The sequence below is a fragment of the Castor canadensis genome, chromosome 3 (assembly GCF_047511655.1).
Source record: "Castor canadensis chromosome 3, mCasCan1.hap1v2, whole genome shotgun sequence".
Lineage (NCBI taxonomy): Eukaryota > Metazoa > Chordata > Mammalia > Rodentia > Castoridae > Castor > Castor canadensis.
In genome coordinates this window covers 183529159-183543895 of record NC_133388.1, presented here as the reverse complement: position 1 = coordinate 183543895, position 14737 = coordinate 183529159, and positions in this window count along the sequence as shown.

Below are 14737 nucleotides of genomic sequence, written 5' to 3'. Positions count from 1 at the left end.
ACCCACACCCTGCTACCTGGATGTGGTCTCCCTTGGACCCTGGGCCTGAGGCTTGGGCCCCTGCTCCGCACTGGGGTGGGCTGCCACCGCTCCACAGGTCCCACCCACCCTGAGGCCATGAGCTCAAACTCCAAGCCAGGTGAGCGTTGTTCCCACCAGGAGACCTCACAGTGTCCTCCAGGAAGCTATGGCACTTCGTGGGTTCTGATAGTCCCTAGCTCCAACTGTGTCACCCTCCATTGCTGCTGTAACAAATTCAGCAGCTTAAATCAACACAGGGAGGGCAGAGGTTGGTTCTTCGGAGGTTCTGGGGGACAGATTTGAGGGTCCCCCTGATTCTAGAGGCCGCCTGCATCGCTTGGCTCGTGGGCGCTTCCTCCCTCGACTCCAGCCGTTGACTCACAGCCCTGCTCCTGCTCTGCCTCTGCCTCCTGTTTCTGAGGCCCTGGGACTCGCAGGCCACTGCAGTGATCCACGGCGACCTCCTGCATCAACATCCCTAGCTTAACCTCACCTGCAGACGCTTTTTTTGCCATGTGAAGTAGCACAGTCATGGGTCCCAGAGATCAGGGTGGATGCGGCAGGGAGCTAAATTAAACAATCAAAAGTTCCCTGGGTTCTGGGAGTGTAGCTCAGTGGGCCAGCACTGCCTGCCATGCCTGAGACCCTGAGTTTGATCCCAACACCACAAAAAAGAAAAATTGTTAGAATAGCAACAGTAAAACAGGCACCGTGGTGCATTTCCATAATCCCAGCACTAGGGAGGCAGAGGTGGGAAGATCACAAGTTCAAGGTCAGCCTGGGCTGCAGAGCAAGACCTTGTCTCAATTTTTAAACACTAGTTTATCGGCAGCACCAAGAGGAAGACAGGGTCTGGATCTCACAGTTAGTCCAAGTGCCTCGAGATTGCTTCACGAATTTCCGATTTGCCGTTTCGCAGTATTTGACCAAGTCGAGCCTGGTTAGCTGAGGTCCTACAAGACTTGGGCCCGGAATTGGGACAAAGAAAGCAAAGCCCAGCTATGAGAGCCGAGGGACAAGGACCCCGTGAGGCTCAGATTCGGAAAGCTTAGACCCATCCATCCTAGGTCCAGGCTTGTCCTGACCCTTGGGTGGCTTCCTGTAGTCCCCAAGAGGAGAAAGAGCAAAGTAACAGAGGCTGGGAACTCACTAGGACCTGTGATATTCACAACTTAAGGCGCCAGGAAAAGTGGCTCACATCTATAATCCCAGCTACTCTGGAGGTGGAAATCAGGAGGATTGTGGTTCAAGGCCAGCCTGGGCAAATAGTTAGCAAGACCCCATCTCAACAAACAAGCCAGGTGTGGTGCCACACACCTGCGGATCCCAGCTACTCAGCAGATGAAGGTATGAGGATCGAAGCCTCAAAACAAAAAAGGGTTATGGGTAGAAAGAGTTTTTCCTCAATGTCCCCGGTCACATCTAATGCCTGGTCACCTGTGGGAGTCAGAGCCTCACCTGTGCCACTGTCCCTTGGAAGGCCTTTCTGTCCGTGCAAAAGAGGGGGAGAGGAAAAGACAGCTTTACAAACCTTGAAAGTGCTCGAGATCAAAACAGTGAAAACATATGCTGCCTCCGTCCTTTGAAGCGGTTTCACAAACCGGATTCCTTTCCTCTGGCCGCCTTTCCCAATCACATATTTACCTTGCGGGGGAGGCTGGCGACCTGCTGGGAGCTGCACGGCCTCACTCAGAAGTCACCCCAGAACCCCTGCAGGGCCAGCGGACCCCAGCAGAGCCCGGGCTCCAACCTGCAGGCCGAGACACGAGGCCGCCCCTCCGGTGGCCACGCTGCTCCCATCATACAGGTGGGAAAACTGAGGCTCTGTGGAGTCAGGGCCTCGCCCGGGGTCCATCGCCAGCGGCCGAGGGGCAGGGCTGGGTGAGAGGCCAGGCTGGGCCCCGGGGACCTCACTGAACCTCCGAGGGGCCCCCAGAGAGCGGTCACCTCGCGGGTCACTTAGCTCGGTTGGGATTTGCTGTCACTGAAATGAAGAATGAGAAATTAATCTTTATTGACTTGGTCAGAACAATGGCACACTCTCGCACGTGGACGAGAATAATGTCTCTTCCCGAAAAACAGCTCTACACAAAGTCCGCATTTCACAAACCTCCTGGCCGTGTTGCCGTGTGCTCCACACTTGGCTGTGTGCAAATGTCACTGGGTTAACGGACAGGAAGAAAACCCTGGGATGTCACAGACCCCATGCCAGGGTCTCCAAACCAGGCTTTGAAAGCCACTTCACTACCCCGCATCATTTCTGACACCCCAAAGCTAAGTTCCTAAAACTCGACTTGCACAAAGTGGATGTTTAATGTGTTTGTTGAATGAATCAATGATCAAGTCCAGAGCAAAAGTGAGGGGACTGGGGAGGGAAAGCGGGTTTGGGCTTTGTCTGTGGGTTCAACCACCCAGGCACTTCCTTGGCGTGAGGAGGAGGGCTGCTGCTTCCTAAGTCAGGGCTGCTGAGTGCTGTGCAGGTTGTGGACTGGCAGGTCACAGCACGGCCATGGCTCTGGACGGGGCGGGAGAAGGAGGGCTTTGTGACAGCCGCCACCAAGGCCTCACCCCATGGGCATAAGTAAGTCCCCTGGCCTCGTCTGGGTGTGGGGGACAAGCGAGCCCCACATTTGTGGCCACTCCTGTGCTGAGGTGGCTGGGCCTGCCAGGACCACTGCAGACAGAGACCATTGCCTGGATTGGCGCCTGCTGTATACACAGCCTGGAAAGACGCCAGAGGCACGGGCAGCAGGGCCTGCTGTGTTCCGTGGGCCACGGTGCCTCTGAGCCCAGGGATATTCTGTGCCCTGGGGGACAATCACAGTGTCTGGGGACACAGGCTCGGGATCACGGTCCACTGGCACCCTGGGGAGGCCAGAGCTGCTGTCTGCTGTGCTCCGAGGCACAGGAAACCCCCGCCTCAAATTGGAATCACAGCCAGCTAGGGAAGTGACAAGAGGGAGAAAGCTCATTGCTGCTCATCCCGGACGTCCTGGGTTCAAATCCAGCCGTGTGGCTTTCTAGCTCTGTAACTGCGCACACATCACTTAACCAAACAAAGACCAAACCAGCAGCTGTCGTGGTCCCCTGACCGACGCCAGTGTCCATAGCTCAGCCCCCACGTCCAGTGTCTGTCACTGTGGGTTCCTTCCAGGAAGTCCCCAGTCCAGCTGCCCCGCGAGGGACCCACATCTACAGCTGCTCAAGTCGGTGCCCGTGCGAGCCTGGGATGGACGGCTCACAAGGAGCAGGCTCATGGGAGGAAAGAAGCAGCTTTTCCAAAGGGAGAGAGGGACAGGAGTGGATTCAACTTGCTTTGGTTTAGTTTGGAGTTTGGAGGTGCTGGGATTTGAACTCAGGGCCGCACACTTGCTAGGCAGGTTCTCCACCACTTGAACCACTCCACCAGTGCTCTTTGCTTTACTTTGATTTTAGATGGGTCTCTCCTGTTTTGCCAACCTTCAATCTCGATCCTTCTACCTCTGCCTCCCAAGTGGCTGGAATTACACCTGGCCCTGAACTTGTTCTCTTGAAAAGCGTGCACATGACCAAGTGTGAGCACAAGTGCCCTTCATCTTCAGTCCTTGAATCTAACGTTCATGCCGCAAATCATTTTCTAACGCACATTCAGTATTTAACAAAGGCAGGTAACTGGAGCTTTGAGTAGGAAGAGCAGCCCCTTCCTGCATTTGGTGTGTCAGCATGTTTCTGTTTTCAGGGTGGACCCACCTGCAGAACCCAAGTCCATTCTCGATGTTGATGAGTAGTGGGTGTGAGTGATGGTGGGAGTAATCACAGCAGGCTTCCTGGAGGAAGCGAGATCTGTGTCACATTTTAGAAAGCAGAGATCCATGGGGAGGAGGATGGGCCACCTAAGGGCTAGAATGACACATGCAAAGGTCCAGGGACAATACTGCCAAAATGTCCAGCCCTGGAGAGGATTTGGAGACACACTGAGCAAGGCCCCCTAGGGATCCAGGCTCCAGAACACTCAGGTGGAAAAGCCAGTGAGTCAGGGAGATGGGAGTCAGGCAGGAGTGAGTCAGTCCTTCAGTAGAAGAAGGCAAGGTCACTGCTGTGCCTCAGTCTCCCCACGGTCCCTGTGATGAGAACTGGAACACTCCCCCTCACACCCGCGATCTCCCACACACAGCTGTGCCGGAAGACCCAGCCCCATGGGTTCCCCACTCCCAGAATGCCCTGGTTTCTCCTCTGCCCTCCTAGATCCCACCTACCTCGAGCTGGGTCAGCCTAGACAACCAGCTTCCCCTCTCCGAGCCTTGGCTTCCCAGTCTAAAGAAAGGGGTGGGTGGCTGGGTGTGGTATGCACCTCTGTAATCCCAGCACTAGGGAGGCTGAGGCAGAGGATCAAGAGTTCATGGAAGGGTAGGGAAGGGGAGGGGAGGGGGAAAGGGAGGGAAGGGGAAGGGAAAAGGGAGGGAAGGGGAAGGGGAGAGGAGGGAATGGGATGGAAGGGGAGGGGAGGGGAGGGGGATGACAGGTGCATTCCAATAGGAAGGAAGCCCAGAACCTGCAGAAGGTACTGCAGCCCACTGCAGCCCCTCCTCCAGGAAAGCTGCATCCAGCTCCCCGCTCCCTCTCCCCACCCCTTCTGCTATCTCCCCCACATTCAGGGTCCCTGGGCTCCCCTGAGGGGCCAAGCACCACTTCCTCCCCCACAGCCAGCACTCAGGGACAGCCTGCTATAAACACAAAGACAGGCGGGACTGTGACAACCCCTCCCTCCCCCCTCCCGCACCTCCCCGCACCCAGCCACAGCTCCTACAGATGGGCCATTTGCTGGCACCAACTGGGCTGTAGATTTGCCAGTGGCACATGTGACAGGTGAGACCCAAAACTCATCAGAAGGAAGTCTGCCAAGCATTCCGGGCTGGGATTTCAGACTTCTCCCCGAGGCCAGCGCACCTCTGCATTGCCCTCCTGACTCAGGGCGATGGATCATCGTGGGAGCTCACACACTGTCCCCACAGAGCAAGTCAGGGGGACACAAAGAGGAGAAAGAAAGCAGCACACTCCCTTGCCTTCTCTTTGAGAAGCATTTCAACACTCTGCACCGTGTGGTCCATTTGACATGATATTGGGCAATGCCTCCAGGGACCCAGAGGGACACTCAGGGGACATCCTCCATCCAGAGGTGACCTCATCAGGGTGACCCATGGCTTTGAAGTGGCTGGGTCAGGCTGGCTCACTCACGTAGAGAGCAGAGGAGTGGACGGAGAAGCACATGACTAGGTTTTCCTAAGGCCACCTCATTGTCCCTAGTGACTGCCCTTATGGCAGCAGGAGTCCCTGCCGCCCCAAGTGTGTGACGACAGAAGGCTCCCGTCACCCCTTTCCCGACTGCTCTGCAGCAGTGTCTCTCCACCCCCCTCTTTGGATCCACAGCCTCAGCCTCGGCCTGACTTTGGCACAATTTCAAGCCTAGGGGAGATGGCCACCCACTGTCCTGCCTGCCAGGGAGCCCTGACCTGTGAGGCACAGACCCAGACCAGCCAGGAAGCCTTCAAGACCAGATCAGACCGTGGGATCCTGGACAACTCACTCACCCCCCAAACACACACACAAACACGTGCCTCAGTTGCATCCTTTGTAGAACTTGGGCTATCTAAATAAGGCTATGTAGATAACTCAGTGCAATTCAGTCCCGGCTCCTAGGTGCATCTAAAAACAGCCTTGTGGGACAGACATGCAGTGGCAGGAAGGTCCTGCAACCCCAGAGGAGGCAGGAAGGGATGGCTCCTGAGTGAGAAGCTGGTACCTGGCTCTGCAGGACAGATGGCTTCCCATAAAGTGTAGGAAGGGGGCTTCCAGTACCTTGCTGAGTGCTTGGGAGCCAGGTGACAGGGAGAAGTGTCTACAGTGGGCAGTGGCACGCACTGCAAAGGGAGCCCCAGAAAAATGCTCAAGGTCTCCTCAACATCTCCTAGGGGCACACAGAGGCCAGAGAAAGGTCTGGAGTCGCACTGGGGACAATGCCTTGCAGGACTAAGGCTGCACCTTGAAGGCACAAAGACCCTATGAGAGCTTTGCCCGGCCCTGGGGAAAAGAAACTGAGGATTTGCAAAGTGGCAGACAGGGGAGTGAGGAACAAACAGGTGACTGGCTCCCAGGAAAGGAAGCAGCGTTCCAAGGTTGGAGAAACAGAGGCAGGGTTCAGAGTGCCGTGAGGAGACAGCCATGGGGGTGGCTGCAGCCTGAGGGGCATCATAACTGGGCCCATCAGACTTTGCTTAATCTCAGCCCAAGGGAGAAATACTGTTTTCACGGTGACTCATTGTCCACGCATAGCGAGTGACACACACACACACATGTGCATGTCTGCATGTGGAAGAAAAGAGATGGACCTTGGGGTGTCCATAGCAATTTTATCTGGCAGTAAGGGCAGGGTGGCCCCAGTGACATCAGAGTTACCGACACACTCAGTAGTGACTGTGCACCTGTGCGTCCTGCGTCTGGGTTGTGTGTCTGTGTCGGTGTTCTACAGGCCATGGAAGGGAACACACAGACTCCTCGTATGAAGGTTGAAGAGTTCTTTCTCATTATTTCCCAGACCCTGTGTCCCATGTCCTGTGTCCTGGCAGGATTCTGGCTTCTTTCTGGAATCAGACAACCTCAGAGCTGGGGAAGGCCTGGGCCTGGGCAGCTCCCTTTGAAATAGAAAAATTAAGATGCGTTTCACAGGACAGAGAGAAGCTTCAGGAAGGCAGACAAAAAACTGTGCCATTCAATCATGGCCATTCAACCATGGCCACCAGCCACAGGTGCCCACCGAGCATCTGAAATGTGAGTAATCCAAGTCAAGATGTGCCAGCAGGATAAACACACCCCAGACATGAAACAAAGAGAAGCTTTGCTCAATCGTTTCTGGGTCAACTGCATATTGAAATGAAAATACTTTGGATATACTGGGTTATAAATCTATTACTAGAATTAATCTTAATATTTTGGGAGTGGGTGAGACGGTCTCACTACACGACCTTGGCTGACCTTGTACTCTCTCTGTATCCCGGGCTGGCCTCGAACTCATGATCCTCCCAAGTGCTGAGATTATAAGCAGAAGCCTCCACACCCAGCACTTATTTTTTTCAGTTTTCTAAATATGACTACCAGAAAATGTCCAGTCACGTATGTGGCTCCCGTTTCTGGCCCACGTTGTTTCTGTGTGACACATTGACTTAGAATCTTTCTCTCACCTTAATGTCCCCAGATCTAAAATGGGTGTAATGATATCCAGCTCTCGGGGCTGCTGTGAAGATGAATTGGGAGAGTATCTGAAAGTGTTTTAAACCTTAAAAGTTTAGATGAGGGCGTGTGGGTAGTGCTGGGGGCAGGGGGAGAGTGGTCCTTATAACTCAGACACTGACCAAGAGGGAGGACTAGAAAGGATAAAGAATTTCAAATAACTTGGTGTTCCAGAAAACACCCAAAGAGCTGTCTCTTGAGAACAGGCAGGGCTTGGACCACACACCATGGTTTAGGTGCTGGAGAAAGAATGAAAGCTGTTTCCAGCCCCTGGACCAATTACCCACGTCAAGGTTTTCAGAAGCCCAAGTCACGCTATCCTTGTTCAGCATCCAGAATGCCCCTTACCCTCCAAGGTCCCCAGCCATCTCCAGCCCCTGCTGATACCAGAGGCTACTTCCTTTCGGGGTGTCCAGAAGCCTCCTGCCCCAGGGCGACCTCCTTCTGCACATCTGATGGAATTTCCCAACTAGGACTTTTTTTTTTTTTTTCCTACTCTTTGCCAGAAACCCAAGGGTCCCAAAGGCTCTAGAAAAGTGGATGATGGCCCCAAACTTGGCCTGGAGGGACCAGCTCCCCCAGGGACCATCCCCCAGAGCGAGCCTGTTGCAATGGTGGTCTCGTAACCATCGCTTACAAACCCAGTTAGGCAAGCTGCTTTTGCGTGATGGTGCTATCTTGAGCAAACAGCCATCCTATGTCCCCTGCCGGCCACTTGCTCAAGACATTGCTGGTCATTGCATTAGCACCACTGACACACAGAGTTTTGAAAATGAAAACAGGCTCTGACTTCTGATCAGATAGCGTTTAACTCACTCATGACTGCCCCAAGCTTTCCCAAGGCCCCGGGGCCAAAGTGCAGACAGATGTCAGGGGGAGTTGGAACCTCAGGTCACCTGTGAGATGAGCCTTCCACCAGTCCACAGCCAGATGGGGGTCTGTCTGTGCCTCAGGGACTGTCCAGCTCCTTGTGCTGATGTTAGACAAAGTTTCAAGTCCCAGGGGCTTGGAAGAATCACTATTGTTCCATTCTATCCTTTCTACCCCTTCTCTGGCTGCCAGAGACCTTGAGCTGAAAGTGTAGGTAAAACACCACCACTAACAACAGGTGTTGGCGAGGATGCGGGGAAAAAGGAACCCTCTTACACTGCTGGTGGGAATGTAGACTAGTACAACCACTCTGGAAAAAAATTTGGAGGCTACTTAAAAAGCTAAACATTGATCTACCATTTGATCCAGCAATACCACTCTTGGGGATATACCCAAAAGACTGTGACACAGGTTACTCCAGAGGCACCTGCACACCCATGTTTATTGCGGCACTATTCACAATAGCCAAGTTATGGAAACAGCCAAGATGCCCCACCACTGACGAATGGATTAAGAAAATGTGGTATCTATACACAATGGAATTTTATGCAGCCATGAAGAAGAATGAAATGTTATCATTCGCTGGTAAATGGATGAAATTGGAGAACATCATTCTGAGTGAGGTTAGCCTGGCCCAAAAGACCAAAAATCGTATGTTCTCCCTCACATGTAGGCATTAGATCAAGGGCAAACACAACAAGGGGATTGGACTTTGATCACAAGATAAAAGCGAGAGCACACAAGGGAGTTATGAGGATAGGTAAGACACCTAAAAAACTAGCTAGCATTTGTTGCCCTCAATGCAGAGAAACTAAAGCAGATACCTTAAAAGCAACTGAGGCCAATAGGAGAAGGGGACCAGGAACTAGAGAAAAGGTTAGATCAAAAAGAATTAACCTAGAAGGTAACACACACGCACAGGAAATTAATGTGAGTCAATTCCCTGTATAGCTATCCTCATCTCAACCAGCAAAAACCCTTGTTCCTTCCTATTGTTGCTTATACTCTCTCTTCAACAAAATTAGAGATAAGGGTAAAATAGTTTCTGCCTGGTTGCAAGGGGTTGGGGGGAAGAAGGAGGGATCAGGGAGTAAGGGAGTGAGTGGGGGGAAGAGGGGAAAAATGACCCAAACATTGTATGCACATATGAATAAAAGAAAAAAAAAGTGTAGGTAAGATATATTTCTGGTATCTATAACAAGCCCAAATGTACTGACTTAAAAGAACAATGACTTATTATTTCTCACAATTTCCTGGTCAGTTAGTCAGCAACTCTGCTGATTTTACCGCTAGGTTGGAGCAGAAAATCCAAGATGGCCTCACTTGTTAGCCTGGTGGGTAGTGCTGGCTGTTGGCCACCTCTGTTCTCCTCTATGCAGCTGCTCCTCTTTTGTCTGCTAAGTGGCTTTCTCCCATGGTGGTCACAGGAGTGTTCCAAAAGATGAAGGTAAAAGCCACAAAGCCTACTAGTCATAGTGACCAGGACCAGCCCAGGTCCAAGTAGGAAAACAGACTCCGTCTCACCAAGGGAATTACTGAAATACGAGTTTTTTCAAACGAATAGCTCTGGAGAAGACGTTCCCCACCACAGACTCTATGTTAGTCCTATTTTCTGAAGCACAAGCCATACTCCCAGGCTGACAAAGGACTCTTCTCTGGCCTGTGACTGTGTAAAGCAGCCAGTCCCCATGGAGTTCCTTCCAGTGCAGAGTGGGATGAACATTAGAGTCGCTTGCGGTGAGGGGCGGGGGATAGGGTGTAGCACAGCAGTGGGGCACTCGCCTAACATGTGCAAGGCCCTGGGTACCAGCTTTACTGCCATAAAAATTTTTTTTAATTTAAAAGTTCCAAATCCCAGCACTCCAGCCTCCCCAAGACCTGCTGAATAACTGTGATGAGGGGGTGGACAGTGAGCAGTGGGCCTGGGATCTGCAGTTTCTACAGCTCTTCCAGTGACGGCCTGATCCACAACCAGGGTTAAGAACTGCAGGCTTAGTGTCAGGCACCAGTGGCACACATCTGTAATTCTAGCTTCTAGGGAGGCTGAGATCAGGAGGCCTGCAGCTCAAGTCCAGCCTGGACAAATAGTTGTAAAGACCCCATCTCCAACATAGCCAGAGCAAAATGGACTGGAGGGATAGCTTAAGTGGTAAAGCACCTGCTTTGCTAGCTCAAAGTCCTGAGTTCAAATCCCAGTCCCACCCCACCCTACCCCCTCCTAAAAAAATTCAGTATTTCGGGCTTAGCAAATGAGCATGGGAAAGAAGACCAAAGAAAGTCGGATATGGAGAAACGTGGGACAGTGGCCTGCCTTAATCGGGGTCTGGAAGCAAACAAGACACAAGCCCCGCTCTCAAATTTACAGTAGCCTGCTTATTGGCAGACTTACTACACGCAGTTTTGACCAAGCCTGGTCAAAAAAATATTGTTTTTAATCAAAAGAAATTTCAAAAACAAAAATTTTAAATCCCACTCACTCATCCCTCAGTTGGGCAGATGTGGAGAAGCTCTCGTTCAGGCCTGCGCTCTGGTCAGTTGTGATTAAACCGCGCAGTCTGCTGAGTTTGTGCAAGCCTGCCTCCCCAAAAGCTCGGTAGCCCCAAGGTAGAAGTGAAATTTGAGATTTATCGAGAGGCCAAGTGTCTTTAGAGGGAGATGGGCGGTGTCACGGGAAGATGGATCAAGCGTCCGCAGGACAGCGCGTCCTGACCGTGCATGGTGAGTGCCCCACCCCTCCGTTCTGCAAATTTTGCAGCACAATTCACTCAACCTCCACAGCCCCCTCAGGTGGACACCATCATGAGTCCCATTTTACAAACAGGAAAACTGAGGCTCAGAGAAATTTGGCCCAAGTGACACAGCCAATAAGGACAGAGCGTTGGAATTCAAGCCCTGACCACCTGGTTTTGGAGCCAGGCCCTTAGCCACCAGCTCACCTGCCTCAGGTACTCGCTCAGAGCTCACTCTCTCCAGGACCAGGAGGCCAACACCCACGCCAGGCCATGAGCACCCTGTGCCGAGAAGGGAAGGGACTAGGAGAAGAGGTGTCTGCTTTCTCTGGCTCACTAGCTGTTCTTAGAAAAGTGGTTTTCAACTCTGAGTGCACATACTTTAAATCGCCTGGGGAGATATTTTTAAACAGTGATGCCCCAACCCCCCCCCAAAAAGACCTTATTTACTTGCTTTGATGGGGCCTAGTCACAAAGCTTCCCAGGTAACTGTAGTACATACACCACCAGAATTCAGACCATCAGCTCTATGGCTGGGCAGGATCTCCCCATTCTTGGCAAAGAGAATGATGACTGCAGTGTTGGGGACACCTGTGACCACTGTATCCCACAAACTTCCTAGAAATCAAACAAACTCAAGGCAAGAGGAAGATTTGGATCACCTGGATCAGATGTCCCCAACATTAGTTGGAAATTATCCTGACACCCCTCTCTGGCTATTCTGACTGAGTCAGGCTGGGATGGGACCAGTCACCAGTGTCCCTTACATAGGTCCCAGGTTGATTCCAGTGTGTACCCAGTGTGGGAATTACTGACTCACCCTAGACTCTTGTTTACACATGAAGCAAGTAAGGCTCAGAGAAGCGAAGTTACTTGTCCAAGGTCACACTGCATGCGTGCCCTTGGGGCAGGGCTGGGACCCGGAGCTCCTGGCCATTGCTGTTCCCATGCAGTTCCCTTGTGTCTGGCCAAGTTATTTCACATGGTTTACCAACCTGGTCTACACCTTGTCACACTTGTGCAGCTTCCTGCCTCTCACGTCACAGATCAGACTGGAGCCCAAAGAAGGGAAGTAACCTGCTCAAGGGTATATGACAGCAAAAGCTGGGCCAGAACTCAGGCTCCTGGTGAGATCAGTGATATGGTCACACTCCTCCTTTAGTACAGTTTCTGTTGCTGTAACTGAATACCACAGCCTAGGTAATTTATTTAAAAAATAAATAAATAAAGGTTAAAAGAGAACAACAGATGCTAGTGAGGATGCAGGGCAAAAGGAACCCTTATCCACTATCGATGGGATTATAAATTAGTGCAGACATGATGGAAAGTGTAGATGAAACTTCCCCACGATCCTGCCATACCATTCCTGAGCGTATATCGGAAGGAATCAAAGTCGGCATATAACAGAGGCACCTGCACTCCCATGTTTATTGCAGCACTGCTCACAATAGCCAAGCTGTGGAATCAGCCTAGGTGTCCATCAGCAGATGAATGAATAAAGCAAGTATGGTGTATATACACAGTGGAGTATTATTCAGCCATATAGAAGAATGAAATTGTGTCATTTGCAGGAAAATGGATGAAACTGGAGACCATCATGTTAAGTGAAATAAGCCAGACCCAGAAACGTAAGTATCACATATTTTTCTCTCATATGTAGAAACTGGGGGAAAAAAGGGACATAAAATAGAAGGGGAGCCAGGCACTAGCAGCTGCAATCCTAGCTACTTGGGAGGCTGAGATCAGGAGAACCACAGTTAGAGGCTAGCCCAGGCAAATATTTTGTGAGACTTCATCTCCAAAATAACCAGAGCAAAATGGACTGGAGTGGCTCAAATGGTAGAGCACCTGCTTTGCAAGTGCAAGGCCCTGAGTTCAAACCCCAGTCCCACTTACCAAAAATAAAAAAAATATAGAAGGGAGACTCTGAAGGAATTGTACACACGTATCACACGTATAAAAATGTCACAATGTGTTGGCGAGGATGCGGGGAAAAAGGAACCCTTTTACACTGTTGGTGGGAATGTAGACTAGTACAACCACTCTGGAAAAAAATTTGGAGGCTACTTAAAAAGATGGACATCGATCTACCATTTGATCCAGCAATACCACTCTTGGGGATATACCCAAAAGACTGTTACTCCAGAGGCACCTGCACATCCATGTTTATTGCGGCACTATTCACAATAGCCAAGTTATGGAAACAGCCTAGATGTCCCAGCACTGACGAATGGATTAAGAAAATGTGGTATCTATACACAATGGAATTTTATGCAGCCATGAAGAAGAACGAAATGTTATCATTCGCTGGTAAATGGATGGAATTGGAGAACATCATTCTGAGTGAGGTTAGCCTGGCTCAAAAGACCAAAAATCGTATGTTCTCCCTCATATGTGGACATTAGATCAAGGGCAAACACAACAAGGGGATTGGACTATGAGCACATGATAAAAGTGAGAGCACACAAGGGAGGGGTGCGGATAGGTAAGACACCTAAAAAACTAGCTAGCATTTGTTGCCCTTAACGCAGAGAAACTAAAGCAGATACCTTAAAGCAAATGAGGCCAATAGGAAAAGGGGACCAGGAACTAGAGAAAAGGTGAGATCAAAAAGAATTAACCTAGAAGGTAACACCCACACACAGGAAATCAATGTGAGTCAATGCCCTGTATAGCTATCCTTATCTCAACCAGCAAAAACCCTTGTTCCTTCCTATTATTGCTTATACTCTCTCTTCAACAAAATTAGAGATAAGGGCAAAATAGTTTCTGCTGGGTATTGAGGGGGGGAGCGGGAGGGGGCGGAGTGGGTGGTAAGGGAGGGGGTGGGGGCAGGGGGGAGAAATGAACCAAGCCTTGTATGCACATATGAATAATAAAAGAAAAATGAAAAAAAAAAAAATAAAAAAAAATGTCACAATGAAGACCATTATTTGAAACAATCAATGTGCACTAATATACTGTTCTTTAGAGTTCCATTTGGCTCCTTCTAGATCTGGGAAGTCCAAGAGTATAGCACAGGCACCAGATGAGGTCCTTCCTCCTTCACCACAGCATGGCAGGGCACCCATAAGACAAAGAAGACAGACAGACAAAGCTCACTTTTATAACAAAGCCACTGCTGCAATGACATGAGTGGACTAATGCGTTCCTCTGGGCGGAGGCCTCATGACCCAACTACCTCTCAAAGTGCCACCTCTCAAATATCACCAACAGAGGACTTTGGGGGTTACATTTTCAGCACATGAAAATGGAGGGAGCACCCCCTAAGACCCATGGCTATCATCTCCCCACCAGGCTCCAGCATTTGGGGCTTTCTGGTGCCCTGACACCAGGAGTTGAAAGTCTGTGCCCCCGATAGGAATCTCCTGGATGACAGGTGCAGGGAGCCCTGGAAGTCCTACCCTGGGAGAATCCCTCATCCTGGCTCCTGACACTCTGAGATTTCCTGTTTACACCACACTTGCATCTGTGGTCCCCGGACAGTGTATTAGTGGCATTCCCCATTCCACCACAGGCAGGCAGAAGCTTGGGGAACTGTTGGGGAACGGCCTCAGAACCAAAGCTGCTGGAATCAGAACCTGGTCTTTGGACTGCCTCCAGTACTCATTCCACTTCTGCAAGCCCCAGGCCTGGGCTGGGGACCTGCCTGTCTTATAAGTTCACCCCACCTGCCTGCACTGCTCGCCAGCAGAGTCATAGCCAGGGGTCAGGTGGCCTGGGTGTGTGAGGGATGGTACCAGTTGACCAGTTCTGACTTCTGGTTACCTATTGCCAAAAAACAAATGCTCTCCAAAGTGGCAGGTGCAGAAAACAGACTCTGCTCTCACTTTGGGCATAGCCTTCCCCTTTCC